Raw genomic sequence first — 14,747 nt, 5'->3', positions numbered from 1 at the left:
GATCTGAGCTCTTATTTTTTGTGTGTGACTTATGTAAATCTGTGACTATGAAAGTGTATTAGTCAGGAAACACTTTGAATACTTTGTTTTTACTTTCATAACACTGTCACCTCCATGAGTATGAGCCCACCTTAATTTATTTGATTCTGAGAAGAAGGGTGCATTTTGGCAACCATATCTCCCTCTGAAGTTCAGTAACCTTACCAACTATTACTTAATGCAGTAAAAAGATCCCATATAAACCCAGGCTTAATTGATGATAAGCCCACACTTGAGACAATAATTTTTATATGGTTTCTTCTTATTCAGTGATAGATATCTAATTCATTAATAGGATGAATGCCAGGATTCAATCCCATGTGGAACAGAAGTTATGTGAAAAACATATTGTTCCTTATAGGTACTGGTTAAATTTTTATTAATTTAAATTTAAACTTTAATCTCTTGATAGGCTTTATTGAATTATATGGAAATATGTGTAGACTTCTGTGCTTTTAATGTTTGATGATATTCTCAGAGTACCCGATACTAAAGAAGAAAATTGAAATCACAACCCTGCATTAGACTAAAGATAAAAACTTCAAAATAATTTTTTTAAATGTTTAGACTCTAGTTTCTGGGTTACTGATGATCTGATGACCTAGAGTCTTCTCTCCAGTGATACCAATCTCTTTTGGTTAAAGTATGATATCTAAAATGAAAATGGATCTGTGCCCATAATCCTGTGAGAAACATTTTCGCCTTTTGTATACTTCTGAGTTGTAGATGGCTTCTCTCTCAAAGTGCAGAGTCTCTCCTGTTCTTTGGCCCTGAGAGAATGTTGTTTGGTATGTTTATTCCATAACCAATGACACAGAACTTAGTTGTCCATTTTTTTTCACCTTGCTGAGGTCAGGGTATTTATAGATCTAAAACATGGAATATAGCTGTGGTGAACATAGATATCCCTGAGAGGTCAAGAGTGAATTTTAAGATGAAGCTTGAAAAATACATTTATTTATTAATCAATTTATATTTTCAAAAATAACAATATTTTGGATATAGTGGTTTAAGTTATTAAATTGATTTAAGCTGTCCTTCTTAATTTTTATTATGAATACTAGAAATTTTTAAATTATACTAATGCATTATATTGTTTTTCCCTCTGGGAAAATATTAATGCCTTAGGACATTGCTTACAAGTTTAAAATAAAATTTTCTTTCTCATAAGACCAGACGCACAAAAGTTAAATGAAATTTTAAAGTAATTTTGATAAAATTTTTATTCATAAAAGTATATATTTTGGGTGTGTGGGAGATCTTGCCTCTTGGTTTTATTTTCCCCGTTGGGTTTCTCCCCACTGAAATCAAGTTTTCATCACATGAGAAGATCATCATGAAAGGAAAATGACCACAACACACGAAGAAACCAAAAGATCTTTATTGCAACATTGCAACAAAGAGAAAGGAAAGAAGGAAAGAGAGAGAGAGAGAAAGAGAGAGAGAGAGAGAGAGAGAGGAGAGATGAAGAGGGAGAGAGCAAGAGCAAGAGAGAGACAGAGAGCCTGCACAAGAAAGATAAAGAGTAAGAGAAAGAGAGCAAGAGAGAGGGAGAGAACAAGAGAGAGGGGGGCCTGGCAGGAGGGAGTTTTTATAGCCCACATCTAATAGGGCCTCTGGGTCTGCAAGCTGTCTTGTTGGCCCAAGTGGGTAAAGTGCTCAGCCTTGAGCGGGATTGAATGTTCAGACTTGAGCAAACAGGTATAAAGGACCAGATAGAGGGGGGTTTGAGTGTGTGGGCTATCTTGCAGCCAACATCTGTTCAGCCTGCCCTGCAGACAACACATTTCAGCCTGCTCTGCACCCAACACATCACATAATCTTTTACATTTCCCCCCTCACTAAGGTGTGGCTATAGAGTTTAAGAGTGGTGAGGATAATGCAAATGATGAGAAGTGATGAGATGTCATTCCAAATCCTCATCAGCCTCCTCAGCTCAAGTGCATTTTTTATTGAGCTGGCTGAACATCTCTTCATTTGCTCTACTATTTATATTAAATTTTGCAGCTTTTTTACCCTTTTTTCAATCCTTGTTAGTTACCACCAAATTTTTCCATAACATCATTTACTCTAGGGCTAGAAACATCTGGTCTGGTGGTCTGCACCTTGGTCTTCTCACCCTTCCCTCTTATTAGGTGAGGACAACCTGCCAGAGGCCTCACTCTGTTTTTCAAGGTGAGGGGAAGTGATTTGTTTATGTCTGAGGGCAATACTGCAGAGCTTCTTTAGGCATGTCTGGTGAGGCTGCATGTTTCAAACTGAATTTTTTAAAATGGAGTTTTTTTAGGCCAGGCCTAAGGCCATCCTCACAATAGTGTAGTTAATTTGTCCAAAATTAAGGTGTTTTGTTGTTGTTGTTGTTTCTTTAATGTATTTGTCCTCAATTGAATTTTTTTCTTCTTTTTTTTTGCACCAGGTATTTAACTCAGGGGCACTGAGATACATCCCCAGTCCTTTTTTGTATTTATTTAGAGAGAGGGTCTCACTTAGTTGCTTAGTGCCTTGCTTTTGCTGATGGTAGCTTTGAACTCATGATACCCATGTATAATTCTTCTGTGCCACAGGGGCTATGGCCTGTGCCACCAAGTTTGCTTTCAACTGAGTTTTTAAATATGTAAAACAACTTTATTAAAGTGACATTTAGAAGCATTCCTAATATTCAAGTAAACTCCTTTGTCCTGGTATGGCAGGAAATAAAAGTGGAACTGGACTTTAATTTAAATAACAAGAAAGTTCAATTGCAAGGGATTAATTAGAACACAGATAATTAGAAGGTTACAGGCCATAGCACTGTTGTACTTCTTTAAAATAATTTTTTTCTTAGTTGTGGATGAACAAAATATCTTTATTATTATTATTATTATTATTATTATTATTATTATTATTATTATTGCTGTTTTTGTTATTAATGTGGGTCCAGTATCAAACAGACTTCCTCATGCATAGTAGCCAAGCATTCTACTACTGAGCAACAACCCTAAATCCTTACCTGGTATTTTTAAAAATTTTTTATTTATATTTAATTTATTTATATGGGGCACTGAGAATTAAGCTCAGGGCCTCATATATGGTAGGCAGGCACTGTACCACTGAGCCACCCCTTCAGCTCTTTCCTGGTACTTTTTAAATACATGTTTTACATAAATTTTAATTAATAGGTTTAACCCTTTCCAATATTTGTTTGGATTAAATCAATAACCTAGAAATCAGTGAAGCAAAGTCTAGTTTTATCTCAAACCATGATTTTACTTCCTCTTTCTTCCCCTGACCAGACACCTTATGACAGTGTCTGAATTAAGATTCCCCCTTGAGGAATTTACTTTATGTTGTCCACATTCCAAACTCCAAAATTTACCTATTCCTTAGTTTTGGAAAAGTCTTACAGAATTTGTCCAGAGGTACCAAAATTTCTTGGAGTACTCAGAAGAATCCATATCTGAGTCTTGCCTTTTAGGGAGCAGTTTGAATTATAAGTATGCAGCCTTTAAGGTAAGTAGATGGATGATCTGCAGCTGGAAGAAACCTTTTCATCAATACCTTGCATCTAAATGGCACTTCATTTGATTCCTTTTATTGGATACTGTGAATAAACCTACAATAAAAATGGAAGTGAAGTAATATCTTTAACAAAAGTGTTCCAATTTCTTTAGATATTTATCCAGAATTATACTTACTTGGTTATAGGGCATTTTTAAACCAAGAATTGTTATTGTTATTTATTTTTACTTATTTAGGCACTATACTGCTGTGGTAAATCCCTATTTTTTTAATAAGACAGGATATCACTGAGTCACTTAAGCCATTGCCAAGTTTCTGACGCTGGTCTTGCATTTAAGTTCCTCCTGTTTCATCTTCCCAAGCCACTGAGAGTACAGATATTCACAATGATACCCTGCTTCAAAAAATTATTATTAGTGGATTATATGGCATTTATATTTTGAGCTCTTAAGAACCATGATAGGGGCTGGGAATGTGGCTCAAGTGGTAGTGCCCTTGCCTGGCATTCGTGTGGCACTGGGTTTTATCCTTAGCACCATGTACAAATAAAGATGTTGTGTCTGCCAAAAACTAAAATGTTTAAATAAATATTAAAATTCTCTCTCTCTCTCTCTCTCTCTCTCTCTCTCTCTCTCTCTCTCTCCCTCTCTCTCTTGCTCTCTCTTTTTTTAAAAAAAGAACCATGAAATTTTTTTCAAAAGTATCTTTATTAACTTTATATTGTAACCAAAATTTTTATCTATGCATATACACCTATACTTTGGAGTCCCTACTATCTTTCAGATATTTGTTTAGTTTGGTGTGGTTTGGTGCTAGGAATTGAACTCTGCGGGTGCTTACCACTGAGTTATGTCTCCAGTCCTTTTTTTTCTCTTTTTTTGAGACAGGTGATATATCACTAACCTCTCAATAAGTTGCTTATACCCTTTCTATGCTGTTAAGGCTGTCTTTCAAATTACAATCATCCTGACTTGCCTCTCCAGCCTCTAGTATATTTGCCACTACACCTAGCTCTTTCAGATTATTATAATAACCTTTTCAACAACACTGCCCAGGCTACAGAAAATCTCTTTGACTGATGCATTTTATCCCTGCGGAAAGTTTATATAAAGTAGCCAATGTAGGAATATTCTGTAAAGATTTGTTGGAATAAACAGGGATCATTGTTTTTTAAGCTCCTTTCTGAACTGCTGTTTGGTATCATAGTTCATAAAAGTGCTGGGAGAAGAATGTAAATTCATTTGTTTGAAATCTACAGAGATTTACATAAGCTCAATCACCTTTTGTTCTAGAGTTTGGAACTCACGACATAGTAAGGTAAATAAAACATGTTAAATTTGAGATATTCAGTACACACATCGACACACACATCCACACACAGACATACACACACAAAAAAAACTTTCTAGGAGCAATTGGTAGTTCTGGCATTATTACTAGTGTATCAGGGACATATAACATAAACAAAATATGTTAAATGTGAAACATTCAATACACACATAAACACACACACACACACAAAAAAAAAAAACCTTTTTCTAGGAGGAATTGGTAGTTCTGGCCTTATTACTACTGTATCAGGGTTGGGGCATGATTCAGCAAGTGCTAAAATCTCACTCAAGCTAAGAGTAGTTTACTGGATTCCTCCCTATTTCACCTATAATACAAGCTAGAGTGAACTTCATCTGTCAGCAACAGCAATTGGGAAAATATGCTAGCAGATTTTTTTTTGAGATAAATTGACAGCTTTGATATTTGGGTATTTTTGTGTCATGGTCACAGCTGATGTAAAACTTGTGAAAAATTTTATGGCTCCTAGATATCACCATTTTTTGTATCATTTCTTTCATATTTCCTTCTTTTTTTGTGGTGCTAGAGATTGAACCCAGGGCCTTGTGCATACAAGGCAAGCACTCTAAAAACTGTGCTACATCCTCAGCCCCTCTCTCACATTTCTGTTCACTAGAGGTGATGATGGTAATTGGGAATTTTTTCCCAAATATGGTACATTCCTTAAGACCGGACTAATATCCAGTGTATCTAAATCTCTCTACTCATTCATGATTTTGCCAAAGAGATACTCACAGTAGTTTTTTCCTTAAATTTATCTATAGATGGAGGGAGAGTGTCTCATTTAATATTCTGCTTTATTTTCAACATCATTCCCTGTTAATATTTGCTTTTTATAGTGTTGCTAAGTTTGGAACTGACTATCTTGCACATTCTGCACACACACACGCTCACAGTGAACTTTGCCTCTATGTCCCGATTCTAACTTTAGGTTGGAATGATTCATTCATTCATTTCTAATGTTATTTTTCATATGGTCGGTTTTACATATGCCTTTCTATTGCTCTTAACAATACTATTGATCTACATATGGTTTCAGAATTGATTTATATTATGGTATATTGGTCTGTATTATTGCAATATGGTTTCATAATATACATTAAATGTGTCTCATAACAATAACTATATTATTTGTTTTCTTTTTATTAAAGGTTTTGGAGTATTTTACATGTATTTTATTTCTAAAATAATTTTTTGGTCCCTTCTTTTCTTTTCTTTTATTTGGTACTTGGAATTAAACTCAGGGGAATTGAGCCACATCCCCAAACATATTTTGTATGACATTTAGACACGGCATCTCACTGAGTTGCTTAGGGCCTCACTTTTGCTGTTGCTGGCTTTGAGCTCACAATACACCTCCCAAGGTACTGGGATTACAATTGTGCACCAACAGGTCCAGCTCTCTTCTTGTATTTAAAGAAAAACGTCCTAAAATTTTTATAGTAAAATATTATATATTAAATTGAGTTAAAAGAGTTGTCTTTGTAATGATTAGTTTTATTTACACACATGCTATTTTATGTGCTTTTGTAAATTTTTATTTAGTTTGTGATAAGTTCCACATATTTTCCTTGAAATCCATTATACATGTGATGTATTTAACAGATGTAACTTCAGTATAATACTTATGTGGTATTTTGTACTCTAATTAAACCAAAAATTTTTCTGGATTCCAGAAACCATTTTTTTCACAAACTTTATTATTTTTATTTTTCTGAATCACTTTGTCTTTCCTCCTTGGCCACAGATTTCTACTGTATTGACAAGTATAGCTCTAGTCTTATGCTATCACATACTTGTACACTGTCATTGTACACACATATACTATAATTTCTAAAGGTCTAAGCTGCTTGGTGAGGAGTATTATATATCTATACAGTTTTCATCATGAAATAACAGCAATTTCTCATTGTATTCTTTTTGTTGTTGTTGTTTCTTACTGGAAATTTAAATCAGGGGCACACAGAGACTGGGTCACACATAGTTGCTTAGGGCCTTGCTATGTTTCTGAGGCTGGCTTTGAACTCAGGATTATCTTGACTTAGCCTCACAATCCATTGGGATTAGACGTGTGTGCCATGGAACCTGGTTCTATTTTATTTTTATATTGAAATATATATTACTTCTGAAAATAAGATTTCTTGATATTAAGAAAGCATAGAATACCATTTTCCCCCACAAATAACTCCCCCTTCTTTTGGAAAAGATGTCAATTTTTTTGGAAAAGATGTCAAAAGTGCTAGATGTATAATTTATTAACGTCTAAATGGCAAGTTTATTATTATTATTATTATTATTATTATTATTATGCTATGTATTAGTTACAAAACTTTATCTGTTTATATTATTATAAGGTATATACTCTTTATAACTTTATAGCATACATCATTGTGTATCAAAATGAACTTTTGGGGGTTGGGAGGTGAGGGGAGGGATCATGGGGTTAAAAGTGATGGTGGAACATGATGTATATTGTTATATAATGTATATGTATAAAGAAGTGAATTCATGTAAATATAATTTCTATAAAACCAGAGAAATGAATAATTGTGCTCTATATGTGTAATAAGAATTGTAATGCATTCTGTTTTCATATATAATTTAAAAGTATTTAAAAATTAAAGATAAATGATGGCATTATGTTCTAACTGAAAATAAATACTATTCCTTTTAAAAATTGAAAAAAAAAGTCTGTTGGTGAGTTGTGAACTTTATGAAGTACAAAATGTATCCTGAACACCTGTTAATCCATAAACCTAGATGTAGGTATTTATAGTGTCTTCAGCAAAATTAAAAAAAAAATACTGTAGAGTTCATTTTTTGCAAGGTATACTCATAATTATATGAGATGCATTTTGTACATATACATGTATACTACCATTATATATAATTAATAAATGATAACTACATCTCACATTAACTACATTATTTCAAATTAATTTGTCTTTTGAAAGCACTGATATATGACTCTTTTTGTATGTACACTTGGTGTGTCTTCAAATTTGTCAATTTATGTGTATTATGTTCTTTTCTTTATTCTCCTTTTTAAAGAATTTTTTTGAAATTATTGAGATTAATAAATTTTAAACAATTCAGTATAACAGTACAATTTGTAGATTTTCTTTTTTAACCTAAGACAAAATACATCCCAATTTTAATAGGCTTATTGTCATGTAAATGACATTTAAAAATCTGCATATATAACACCCTTACCTGACCTTACCCTGAACTATTGATATCTGGGTGGAGGGGATCTCAAAGTGATTCATGGAAAAAGCAGAACAGGAATTGATCAGGATGTGACATTGGTGGATACTGAGTATGTAGTAGTGAGTATTCATGAAAAAGTATTGGTGGAAGAGGTACAGGTAGAGAAAAAAGTGCTGTGAAGGAAAGAGGGAAAGAATGACCAGCTCAAGAGTTCAGATTTAAAAAGTCTAATGGTGGATCAATGATAGTATGAGGGTAAAGGGTACTTTCTTTGGAGGCATAAATAAGGTAGAAGTGAAAGAAGAAGGTAACTCTGGCACAGTCCCCAAGAGAAAGAGTCAAATGAACACTACCCTCTCTCTCTCTCTCTCTCTCTCTCTCTCTCTCTCTCTCTCTCTCTCTCTCCTCTCCTCTCTCTCTCTCTCTCTCTCTCTCTCTCTCTCTATATATATATATATATATATATATATATATATATATATATATATATATATATATATGTATTGCAAACTTCTATAACATTAGATTAAAGTCAGCCAGCTTCAGCAACTTAGTGAGGCTCTAAGAAAATCAGCAAAACCCTTTTTCTTTATAGAATATTTTATTAAAGGCTGAGAGTGTTTCTTAGTAAAAAAGCATATCTGATTTCAATTTGTCATATGAGAGAGAGAGAGAGAGAGAGAGAGAGAGAGAGAAATCTTGCAAAAATAAAAAAAAGTAATCAGTGACACTGTTAGTGTCAAGGATGTAAATAATTTAAAAGTAATAGTGAGCTAGTTGGAAAACTCATCTAGGTTATTAACTACTGCTTGGGAAGTTAGTCTACTCTCCAAAATATAAAAGTGAGAGAGAAATCCTTTATTAAAGTGTATGTAAGGAAAAAAAGGAGTTTTGACACAGCTTTTAGTTGACCCAGACGGGGTCAACTTTAGCAGGTGATTAGGATTCTGCAAAGATGATAAATCCTTGAGTTATTTGAAATAATGTGATTTTATCTAGTCTTCTTAAATGAAAATTAAGGTCTAATATAAATCAGGCTTGACAAAGGAAAAACATTTCAATGAAAAGTAAATGTTGGAATAAACACATAAAACAATATTTAACCAAAAGTCAACATTCAGAATATTTATGCAATTATGTAATCACCAGTAATGTAAAAATAATCACAACTAAAGAATAAGTAAATTAATAAAAAACAAATAAATAATGTAATGAATTAATTAATTAATGAATAGCTAACAAGTGCAAAGTTGTAATGTGACTGGAATTGTCAAAGTCAGCTTGTAGCCATGAAAAAGTGTAAAGGTACATAGAAATGGTGTTTTACTACTTACTGAGACATACCCTATGAACTATAAATTCCACTCCTAAGTGGGAAGAGTTGAACACAGAACCCATTCACCTGGCTCTCTCACTTGGGAACTGTGCGAAAAATTACCTTTTTCTTTCCCTCGAATTTTATTGCTACTTCCAAGAACACTACCCTCTATATTCATGCTATCATTGTAGACTTGTAGCATGTGAACCCCTCTACTGTTCAAGTTTTTCTTCTTTTTTCATTGCTCTTTTTCTCCCTACCCCCATATCATCCACCAAGACTTATTTTGTATAGCAAAATCTACATATTCAGCAATCACCAGTCTTATATCTACTATATCCATTTCCTACCTTGTGCATGACCACTTTGATATCCCCTCCATGAAAACATCAATAGTCCAAAGTGATCAGAATGGGGGTAAAAATTGAAGAATATTAAAAGTCAGTTAAACAAAAAGAAAGCTATAAAAGTGTGCTTCATTTAAATGTGAAAATAAAAAGAAAATCTTTAGACTTCACTAGTTAAAATAAAAGATCAAAAATTTATGAGTCTCAATAATTTGAATTATACTTGTGAGTCACTTTTTTGGGGGAAGGGATATAAGAACATTGCTAAACAGTTTAAAGTTCAAACTTTTTTTATGAGACAAGGAATAGAAAAATTAAAAAATATATTAAAGTAATTGTGATATCATTTTCATAAAAATACATATAAATATTTATTCACAAATTGCTTTAACCTTATAAACAGTTATTAGTGTCAATACATTTCTCTCTGGGCTAGGTCCTGTTATTGGAAGAAAACTTTGCCTTAAAATAACCCCATACCCATTTAATGCAATTAACAGGCCTCTAATAATAATAATAATAATAATAATAATAATAAGTGAGGTGGGGAGGATTTAAGGTTGTGAAGCATACCTGTAATATAAGTTACTCGAAAAGACATCACAGGAGAATTTCATACATTGTCTGAACACATATATGTATATATTATTTATAAAAAGTGTTTATGAGTTCTGTAGTGAGGGTGCACAAGTCCAATACAAAGACTTTTTTTTTTCTTGAATATTTTTCTGTTGTAGATGGACACAGTATCATTAGTAATTTGTTTGTTGGCTTTTTTTAATATTTATTTTTAGTTTTTGGCAGAAACAACTTCTTTGTTTGTATGTGGTGCTGAGGATCTAACCTGGGCCGCCTGCATGCCAGGCGAGTGTGCTACCGCTTGAGCCACATCCCCCTCATGGGTGGCTTTTTAATGCGGTGCTTCGTATTCAACCCAGTACCTCATGCATGCTAGGGAAGTTCTCTACTACTGATCCATAACCCTAGTCCCCAAAGTCCTTTACTTAATCTTTTTTATTTTTTGTGGGGGGAGTGTGTGCATGTAGTGCAGGGGATTAAATCTATGGCCTTATATCAGCAAAACAAGCACTCTACTGACCAAGCTATATTCTCAGCCCTGGTCTGTAGTTGGTTAACAAAGAAAATGGAGCAGCCTGTCATTCAGACTTTAATTCTTTGCAACCTTGGCTCAGGTTGGAGGCAGTGCCTGAAGCCTTGACCAATCAGTCACTTAGGTGAGAACTGTCCAATCCTCACACAGTCAGTGATAAGGGGGAGGGCTTACACAATCTTCTGTTCCCTAGGTGTCTGGAACCCGCCATTTTTAAAATCTTTTTGTAGGCTTCTCTCCTGAATCTGGAGCCCAGGTGTCTGTGCTATGCAGAATCTGAAAACAAACCACAGGGAGAATGCTGAGAACCCTGAGAGCCAGGAAATGGTAAGTGTGCCTTGTTATTTTGAGACTGGGTAGGAAAGTGGCTTAAAGCTGACAGGAGTGGCAATGGTGGAAACTGGCAGTCATGGCTAAGGACTCCTCTCATGGTCCTCTCCAGAGTCTTGTGGCCAAAGGGTCTCTCTGTGGTAGCTTAGCCTTCACCCCCCTCTGACTAATCTAGTGAGGCTTAGATCAGCAGTTGAAAACCTGGGCATTTTGTTCCGTAATTGTATGGTGTTTTCAGCTTCTTTCAGTCTCCTTTGTGGGCTTCCATGTGCCATGAGTCCAGCATGTCTCCAGATTGCATAGTGAAGACTGAGATAATTACCAGGAGAGAACTACAAATCCATTTATTGTATTCATGCATGAGAGAGGCTGTTATTTTTAGGTTTTAGGGCTTGTTACTCATGAGGGTTGGTTGGTTGGTTTGTTTATTATTATTATTATTATTATTATTATTATTATTATTTATATGTTGTTTTCTTTTTTGGTACCAGAAATTCACCCCAGAGGTGTTCATCCACAGATTCACATTCCCACCCCTTTTTAATATTTTTATTTAGAGACAGGGTCCCTTTGAATTTCTTAGGGCCTCACAAGTGTGGTGATGTTGGCTTTTAACTCATTCTCTTCATGAGTCCTGAGATTTTTAAATGTATCAAAAGCAGTATCTCAAATCCAAAACAAAAATCTGAAATCCAGAACTTCAGTTTTGCTCTCCATAGGTCTTAGAATAAACCCCTAGTTTTTTAGCTCTATGTTCACATATCCAAAACTAGGGTTCTCTGTTCACAGAAAATAAGTATAAAATAGAAAGATAGTATAATGGCCATGTAAAGTGGATAATGGACCTCACTCAAACACACCTGGTGGCTAACCAAAAGATGTTAATGAGCACCATTAAGGCCTATTTCAAATGTAAAAGACCTTGAAGCCCACTTGTGGGAACACCTTCAACAAAGTCCTTTGTCCCAGGGGTGATTCCTGATTGAATTTGAAGAAAAAAGAATGGGTCATAGAAAGAATGAAAATGACCCCATATGGTAGTCAGGATGCCTTTTCCAAAACCTATTCTAAATGCATTATGCTTCCTGTTCTGCCCAAAACTATCAGTAAACTTCTAAGATGGCACACAAAAATGAGTTTTTTTTTCCTGGTATCATTCCTCATACCACATGGTGGGCATTCTATTTCTTTTTGCTTAAATAGATTTTTTTTCTTCAAAATTTATGAGACAAGCACCCAGATTCAATTTGCAAACTGAGAAATTTTGGTTAATCTCAAAACTCCACTTTCAGCATTATTAATCATTTTTCCATGTTTTATTTCAAATGTATGCATCATTTATAATGTTTTTCTTCATGAACTGGAGGGCATTTTTAAAAGATTTTAATTTATCATTCTGAGATTTTTCACATGAGAAGAAAAGCAGAATAAAATTAGGTGACATTAAAAAATCCCAATTAAGGTTTTTTAAAAACTGTAATGGGTCATGAATTGAGGGTTTATTTATTTAATAATTTGTTTTTTTATTTATTTATGGTAAGACAATCTGGGGTTGTGACTCAGTGATACAGTACTCACCTAGCACGCGCAAGGCCCTGGGTTTGATCCTAAGCAACACATAAAAATAGGTAAATGAAAAAAAATAAATAAATATCCCACATAAACACTCCAAATATTTCACGAAACTCTTTTATTCTGGTGTGGCAGGAAAAAATAAAAGTGGGACTAACTTGAATTTAAATTATATGCAATTTCAATCTCTCTCTCTCTCTCTCTCTCTCTCTCTCTCTCTCTCTGTACTAGGGACTGACCCCAGGGCCTCATGCTTAGAAGGCACGCACTCTACAAACTGAGCTATTTACTCAGCAACATTTTTTTGGGGGGGAGACCAGGGATTGAAGTCAGGGACACTCTACCACTGAGCCACATTCCTACCCCTATTTTGTATTTTACTTAGAGACAGGGTTTCACTTAGTTGCTTAGTGCCTCACCATTGATGAGACTGGTTTTGAATTCATGATCATTATGTCTCAGTCTTGAAAATAGCTGATATTACAGGAATGCACCACCATGCCTAGTCATCTTCAATCTTTTTTTTTTTTTTTAACAGAGAGTGTGTGTGTGTGAGAGAGAGAGAGGGAGAGAGAGAGATTTTTTAAAAATTTAATATTTATTTTTCAGTTTTTGGCGGACACAACATCTTTGTATGTGGTGCTGTAAATCGAACCCAGGCTGCACAAAGGCCAGGCTTGCCTGCATGCCAGGTGAGCCCGCCACCGCTTGAGCCACATCCCCAGCCCCAACCAACTTAAATCTTAAGGGCTAAAGTACACGCAATTTAGATCAAAGTCATTGTCAATATCTTGGTACTGTATATATAAAGTTGTTGATAGACTTTATATTCCAGTGCCTCACATGTGCTAGACAAGTGAGCTCCACTGAGCCCCAGCCCCAGCCACCTGGTACATTTTTTATGGGGGATATTGGAGATTGAACTCATGAACACTTGACTACTAAGACAAATCACCAGGATTTTTTTTTACTTTATTTAGAGACAGAATCTCACTGTGTTTCTTAGCACCTCGCTTTGTAAGGGTCCAGCGAAGCGTCGGAGGAAGAGACCACCAAGAGACTAACTTTATGCAATGTGCAAGAGGGAATTTATTAGGATCTGGTTCAGCGCGCTGAGTCCCCAGGCTGGCTCGCACAAAAAGGAAGAGCAGCCCAGGGCCCAGAGCAGAGGTTAAGCTGAGCTTAAGTACACCTTTTGGGGGGGGGGCTTTGCATACATCAGAACAAATCAACAAGAGACGTGGGAAAATTGAACAACAACTCAAGATTAGCACATTTACTGGCGGGAACAGATTGGGGGGTGGTGGTGATTGGTTACTCTTAAGTGGGGGGGGATATTTAAACTGATTGGTTCTGGGCCCGTGGTGCCTAGTGCCAGGCTACTCAAAGTCCCAAGTTTTATCAGACCACCAGAGGAGTCAGTGAGAATGTTTACTGGGGCAGCTCCTCTATTGTCCTAACAGCTACAGAGATCAAAGGCTTCGGGGTAGCCGAGGTATTTAACATATCAATGGTCTCTTACATATCAATGGTCTCTTACTTTACAACCCAAGCCTTGTAGTTTTAGAAACTTCACAGTGTCCCGTCCTTTACACTTTAACTCTGGCTCGGCGGCTTAGAATCAGCTTAAAAATTTTACCTTTACAGCTTCTGCTAAGGCTGGCTTTGAAATTTTGATAATTCTTCCTCAGCCTCTTCAGCAACTGGGATTTCAGGCTTGCACAAACACACCCAGCCCCTGGTACATTTTTAATACCTGTTTTATGTAGATTTTAACCAGTACCCTTAACTTTTTTTCTAATATATATTTGATTTGAATCCATAACCCAGAAATCAGTGAAACAGAATCTATTTTTTATCTACAACTCTGATTTTGGTTATGTCAGTGTCTGAGTTAAGATTCCCCTTTAAAGAATTTACTATGTCTTGTGTTCTCATTCTGACCTCCCATATTACCTAGTTCTGAGTTTTA

The sequence above is a fragment of the Callospermophilus lateralis genome, chromosome 11 (assembly GCF_048772815.1).
Source record: "Callospermophilus lateralis isolate mCalLat2 chromosome 11, mCalLat2.hap1, whole genome shotgun sequence".
NCBI classification, from domain to species: domain Eukaryota; kingdom Metazoa; phylum Chordata; class Mammalia; order Rodentia; family Sciuridae; genus Callospermophilus; species Callospermophilus lateralis.
The sequence above is the reverse complement of the archived record's forward strand: the minus strand, read 5'-3'. Positions refer to the sequence as shown.